This window comes from Lygodium microphyllum, chromosome 28 (assembly GCF_053477565.2).
Source record: "Lygodium microphyllum isolate KBCC chromosome 28, Lygodium_microphyllum_v1.1.10, whole genome shotgun sequence".
In the NCBI taxonomy this organism is placed as follows: Eukaryota; Viridiplantae; Streptophyta; class Polypodiopsida; order Schizaeales; family Lygodiaceae; genus Lygodium; species Lygodium microphyllum.
Genome location: NC_141162.1, coordinates 93,165,882 through 93,172,859, shown reverse-complemented (window position 1 = coordinate 93,172,859; position 6,978 = coordinate 93,165,882). Strand labels below are relative to the sequence as shown.

At 38.0% G+C, this 6,978-nt stretch overlaps 1 pseudogene; it reads right to left on the bottom strand.

Annotated features, from left to right (window-relative positions):
- Nucleotides 1-5,376: 5,376 nt before the first annotated feature.
- Nucleotides 5,377-6,547, bottom strand: LOC148011756 (ribonuclease TUDOR 1 pseudogene; annotated as a pseudogene).
- Nucleotides 6,548-6,978: the final 431 nt, after the last annotated feature.

Sequence of the window (6,978 nt, the reverse complement as noted above, 5' to 3'; positions counted from 1 at the left end):
AAAATTTTGTTGTGCTTTTATATTTCAAAGCTATGATAATGGATGAAGGTGTTTTCCTTTTGTTGTATTATTTATTAGAAACATGTTATAAGTTGGGGTCGTGTTTGGATGGTGTTCCTTGAAGATGCTAAAGAAGATCAAGATGAGCTATATTTTGAACTTGTATTCTCTTTTCCCTAGGTCACGAGGATGCTCCTTGATTAAGCATGGGGATATGTTGAGGGTTGAGATTATTTGATTTTTTGGCAAATTTTTGTTGTTGTTGTGGACTGAATGGTTGATTTTTTATAGCTTTTGAATTATGTTTAGTTTTTTGGAAGTTTTCGGGGTCATTTTAGATTATGTTGATTATGTTTTTGAAGTTCATCATGTTTTATAGTGAAGATATGATGTTTTGACATGTTCTTTTGATGTCATGTTAGTGTCTAATTGGGTTTGTTTGAATCTGTTGACCTTCTGTTTAGCTCTATTTTTCTTCAGTATGAGAGGTTGGAGTAAGTATTGATGAAGTTTGAGATTGTTTGGAAGTTTTTTTATTGATTCTTGATGTTTTTGAGTGATTTAAGTTGAGCTAGAGTCTTTCTGATGCCTTCTATTAACCCTCCATTGATTGTATGTGGAGCCTCTGTTTGTATTTTGTTTTGCTCAGTATATCTTTGTAAGTGTGCTGATGGATGAATATATAGCTTGGAAAAGTTTTCCAATCTTGGGAAGGGATAAATATAAGTTCAAAATAGCTCAAAGAAGTAGAACTAGCTACTAAAGACTTGAATTAAAAAATAAAGTGACTGTGATAGTAGTAAGCTCTCAAGGGACACTATGGTGGTCATGGTGACCTTTCATACTAGACATACCTCTTGGGAGTTATCCACGACCTAATAGGGGTTATGAATGATTATTCTTGATTATCACATTGTAATATTGAGAGAGAAAATATATGAGAGAGTGAGTGAGTGAGAGAAATAGCCAAAATTTATGCAAAACAATGTATCTATGAGTGAGGAATTGTGAGAGAAAGCTATGGAACTTTTGAAGAAGAATACTATGTGATGATTTCCATTAAAAGTGGTGTCTTCTTTTTTATCTTAGTGGTCTTGTGATGAATTCTATGAATAATATGAACGGCATAATCAATTTGGTTCAAATTAAAGCCATTGGAGAATTGTTTCCTTGAAGCTACGTGAAGATTTCTTGTTCTTAGTGTTCTTTTCCTTATTGTGGTCACATCAAACATGAAAAAGATGTTTGTTGATTATACAATACATATTTTCTTTTAGTAGCATCCATGTTATCTTGGTGTTCCTCTTGGGGCTCCATCCAAATAACACACAATGTCCCTATTCAGATTTGCATGCTATATGGCTACCATCCTTGTTTCAACTATTCTTTAATACTTACATTTTTATGCAATTTATTAAGTGAGATCAAACTCTAATTCATTATTTTGCAATTTTCTTTTGCAAAATTCTATGATATTCTTATGTATATTTCATGTAAATGATATGATTAAAGTGATACCTTAAAATTGAATCCTTACTTTATGTTGATGTACATATCTATATGTGTTTCGATATCAATGCTTGTATCTCTTTACAAAAGTGTAAACATCTCTTCATGTCATGTTAATTTGTATGGTATATTGGTGATTATTGTGGTTGGACCTAACATGCTTACTATTTAGGGCTTACCACATACTTCTTTACATATATCACCTAGGTTATAATGCTTGAGAGATGAACAAGCATTCTCTCAAAAGAAGTATGTAACAAGAAAAATGAAGAAGAGAATTGGATCACAAATACGTATCATTACTTATCTTGGGTACATATGCATCCAAGTATGAAGAGAGCTTTTAAGGTGAAAGCATCTAGAGTTGTAGATATATCAAAGCACTGAAAGGGTAAAATTTTAGCCCTCAAACAAAGGAAGGTTGATTCTCACCTTGTAAAACAGAGGCATGGTACAACATGTATTTATCCAAAAGCAAATACATATTGCACCCAATGTAACCGTTCAATGAAACATTGCAAATAGTAAGTCTTTGTAGTACATTGAGAATGAGTAATTTCATGATGCCTATGTAACTAATTTCCTTTTATTTACAGAAGTATACCCTTTGGATTACTGTGAGTGGAAAAATATTGAGAGTTTCACAAGTTCTTTTAAGTGTTACTACCTTGAAATTGGTAGATTTCTCTGAGGGGCATACAGCCAAGTAGCTCATGGAGAATCTTGTATTTTTCTACGAATCCAAGTGCATGTTGCCCAAGGATAGAAACCTTGAGTCTATACACGTACTGAATCTCCATAGCATAGAATGACCAATATATAACAATGAAATTTTGCACATGTGTAGCACAAAAATTTCAGCACACATGTTAAACTCTATGAAGCCAAGCATTAGCTCAAAGAATGTACAGTTAAGTTGGTTCATACCAATTGTAGTTTTTCTGCATATGTTCAAGAAATATGAGAGTATGAGATATACCAAAATCGCATATGTAATAAAAAGTGTATTAATAAGAGAATTACGCAATAAAGGTTCTAGGCAAAATGTAGACATAAAAAGTACTCATAGTCTTGACATGGTAGAGCATTGAGTCACAATAAGGGACATGGCTTTCAAGTAAAGTTTTACTCTCTTGGTTGACTATTTTCTTACTTTGGGATGGATCAACACTAGCTTTCCTTCCCAATTTTAAGTACTTTGGCTTTATGCCTAGTGTTTATGTAAATGGAGGATGCTCAAGGGTGAATGGTTGTTGTAATGAAGGAGACTTAGGAGAGAGAAGGCGAGAAGGGAGAGACTGCAGAGAGGAGAGAGAAGGAGAAAGAAGAGAGAGAAATACTAGCAAAAGAGAGAGAAAGATATGAAAAGAGAGAGAAAGGGAAGGGAAGCTATGAAAGCTAGAAGGAAGGGTAAAAGAGACTTGATTATTGCTGATGCCCTAATTGGGTCTTTGAACACCTTAAATACCCCGTCAGTATAACTTGGTATTCCCATGCTAACTCGTGTCCTACTCGTCTATCCCCACTTTACATTACATCCGACCTCGAAGGTTTTGCCCTCAAAAACAAAAAAAAGACTTATTGATGCAGCTCACAAGGGAAGGGGGGTTGGAGAGTACTACTTTGTTTAGCATTACAAATGAGAATATCGCTATAGGAAAGTACAATCTCATGTGTGTATGATACACACAACATGTGTAAGTTGATAGCGTATGAGTTTAGCCGCCAATTCTTGACAATTAGGGGTTGACAAACAATGGACAACATGCTGTCTAGAACAGGCTTGCTAGAGAAATTGGTCATAACTTCCTATGGGCAGCTCTGATTGAGGCGTGTGACATGTCAAAACAAAGCTCATGAAGCATACTTTTAGTCATATAGGTGACACTCGATTGTCGTTAATGCAGGGTAAAAACTATTCTAAAATAGTGTGTTGTTTACTGGTTGTCTCTGCAATGCAGACTAGGGCAAAGTTAGCTAATCCTCAGTCACAATTGCACCCTTGAAGTAGGGGGAGGGCTACACTGGTGAAATTTTGATCGAGCTAGGGCTTTTCCAAAACCATTCCTTTCATTGGGATCAAATGGATAACCTACATGATAAGCATCAAGAGTATAAGGGTCATCCATACAAGCATGGGTCTCTGTACTACAACCCAGGTCAAAAGGATAATTGTGATCCAATGCATCTGTTGTATCATAGAAGTGATTCATGGTGTCATCTTCAAGCACTGATGGTGGCACAAGATCCTCATTGACCCATATGGTAGCATGCATCGACTTATCCATAAACTCATTGTTGGGAACCATTGTGCCATGTAAAACAAGAGCAAATGAGGCTGCAATCACTACTACATTCGCTGCATCAACCCCTAGGCATTGCATGTTCATCAGCCCCACATTTGTGGCTACTACTGGGCATTCAAAGTTAAGGGCCTTGGGCTGATGGGACACCTGCTCATGAAGCTGCAGTGAGATGCTCTCATCACATGGCATCTTTCATGAGAAGCATCATGTTGCTCATAGTAGTGATCAAGTGGCTGATGACATCGAGCACTTTGTTGTTGATAATGATGTTTCTCCCCATGTACATACTCGTATACATTTGCATGATGTTTCCCATGTACATAAGGATGTCTAGATGGTTGTCCAGATATGTGACTAGAATGTAGCTCATAAGAACATCAATAGTTATCAAATGCATGTTGCTGCTCAAAATATGAACAATCATAGTATACATGCTGACCATAAGTAGGCACATGATGCTACCTTTGCACATCCAAACCATGTCCCTAGTCATGGTACTCATAATTTCCATGAGAATGACCATGTTGCTACTCATAATCATACTAATCCATCCTTTTAATTATATCCATTTGAGTAACTTGAGTCATAAGGATTGCAAGTTTGTCATTGATTACCTTGGCTTGCATGTTGATGACTGAGAGGGTTGAGACCACTCGGTCCATCTTAGACATGAATTGATTGTGTTTCTCAATTAGTTGATTGTGCTCATATCTTGGAGAGCTTCTTATTGCCATAGAGTAGGAGTCAATGCATTCATTTGGGGAGGCAAAGAGTGAGAAAACGAACTAGAACTAAGAGCCACGACAGATTTGTTTTTGCAGATACTATTGTCTCTTTATTGGTGCATTTTATCCATCAATTTCTTATGTCTTTCTACATCCCTTGCATCAAGCCACCTTGAAATATGGAGCAGAGCTCTACATTCTTGGTCACTAATCTTTGTTATATCATTGTCCACTTGTTCCTTCAGTCTATCAAAGCAAAGCCAGCCTCAAGCATAGTAGCATTCACAGACTTGGATGGCTCCACCTCATAAAGTATTACACTAAAGTTAGTGCATGTCCCTTGGCCTTTTACTTTTCCACCAGAAGTGTCTTTCTCAACTACAGTAGCCATGAAAATCTTATCTCCAATAGTTGAATGGAGATATTCAATTGCCTCTTGTCCATGGTCTTCTTCTAGCTCAGGTACTTTGATATAAGCAAGGCTACATAGTAAAGCAAGCGATGGAGTGCTAGAGATAGATGGATCTAAAGGCCTTAATTTGGAAAATGAAACCAGTTCCTAGTTTTCGTAATCTATGTAAAAGACTTCATAGCCCTTTCATGATTGTTGTGGCAAAGTTACAACCATCACCCAGTTCCAAGACCCATCCCACTAAAAATTGTGCCATAATAGCATCACCCTTTTTTGGTTGGAAATTCACCAGTGCATGCAAGTTTTCATTCACTTTGAAAGCTTTCAACTGCATTTGGATACTCGAGACATGTGCATCACTTGCTAAGTGAGCATAAAACTTACCACCTCTGAGTACTTCTATCACACGTACCTTGAGAACTTCCTACTTAGAGTTGTTAGCATCAGATAAACTAGGAAGAGAGATAGCCACATCTGTTTTGGACTCCCATAAGGTGTCCAAAAATGTGCCCGTTCTATCAACTGCCTCTACCTCAATCTCTACATCCCTTTGTAGTGTTTTGTGCCTCATAAAAGTTATCGCATCATTTGCATATGGTTCCCCATGGCCCGTGCATGTTACCCTAGACAAAGAGAATGCAATGACACAAGTTTCTTTTGGTACAAATAGTTTGTAGTGGTGCCCACTAAGCACATACTCCACTACAGAAGAAAGCCTCTTTGCTCTCTGAAGGAAGGATAAAAGTTGATTGGCTTTCTGTATCATAGCTTGAGCTTTCTAGTTTTCATTATGATCCCCTGGCCCAGACATTGGCAAAGTTAAATCATTCGTGTGTGTTATTGGAGGTTGTCAATCGAGTGTACACTTTTCTTTCCCTTCATATCCCTTGATCTAGTTGCAAGTAAGGCATCATAGTAATTAGACCGGTCTTCAAAATCATGGTGCCTGATAGCCATGGAAAGTCCTCTTGCTACCACTATTTCTAGAACATTGATGCCATGCGACTATCCTTGAACGGGAATACTAGGAGCTATATCATCAGAGTCCCACTTGACTAAGGATGCCAAAAATAAAGTCCCAAATTCCATCACTCGTGATGGATTAATGCTTGGTACAAGCCCATCTGTTGCAGTTACTTTGCGAGAATACTCCATTGCTACATTAAACTCTTGTTCTATGAGTCGATTTCGTAAAAATTCACAAGCCTCTCTGGAGTAGGAGTAGGTTTTATCTGAAGCTTTGAATTTCCCATTTTGGAAGAACGTATGCTTGACAAGTTCAATCTGCACTTAGCTATAGGACTGCCAAAAGGAGCAGCATCATCCGCAGCCACAATACAGTCTCCACTAACAACCTCAATTACCTTTCCTTTAAAATTATCATCATGAATAACAGTAGAGTTAGAAGGAGGTGGCACATAATTTGTAGCAGCAAATCTTTGTGCTGATCTCAGCTCCACAAATTCTGACTCACCATTTGTAAGTGTCGCAACCTTTGTGCTGGCCTTGCTAGGAGGATGTATGACAAAGAGCAGTGGCAGCCAGGTGTAGAGAGGCCCATGGGCATCCCTAGAACTATCCGGATTGAGAGGCATATTGATGGACTTGGCTTGTTGCATATTGATGGTCAAAACATGCCTAAAAAGATGGATGGTCCAATTTTACCTCACCTAGACACAATGGATGGTTGGGGTCTACTACCCTTGGATGGGGAAAATATGCCTTGCCAAATGGGAAAACCTGGTATGCTGCATTTGGATGAGCCGTGGAGGATGGGTGGCCCTGTTGTGCCACACCCACATGGCAATCATGCTTTATAGAGAATGGAAGGTCTTGGTTTATTGCACCCTGAATTTGTTGGCATTTTATGCCCCCAAGGCCCATGTATATTGCACCCTGAAGGGGTTCACTTGATCCATATACAAGACGCGAACTCTCTATTGATTGATGGCACAATGTAATCAACTTGAAGTTCACTTCCTTTCCAATACACTTTTTCCTAAGAAACTTGCGACTTTCCCAAGCA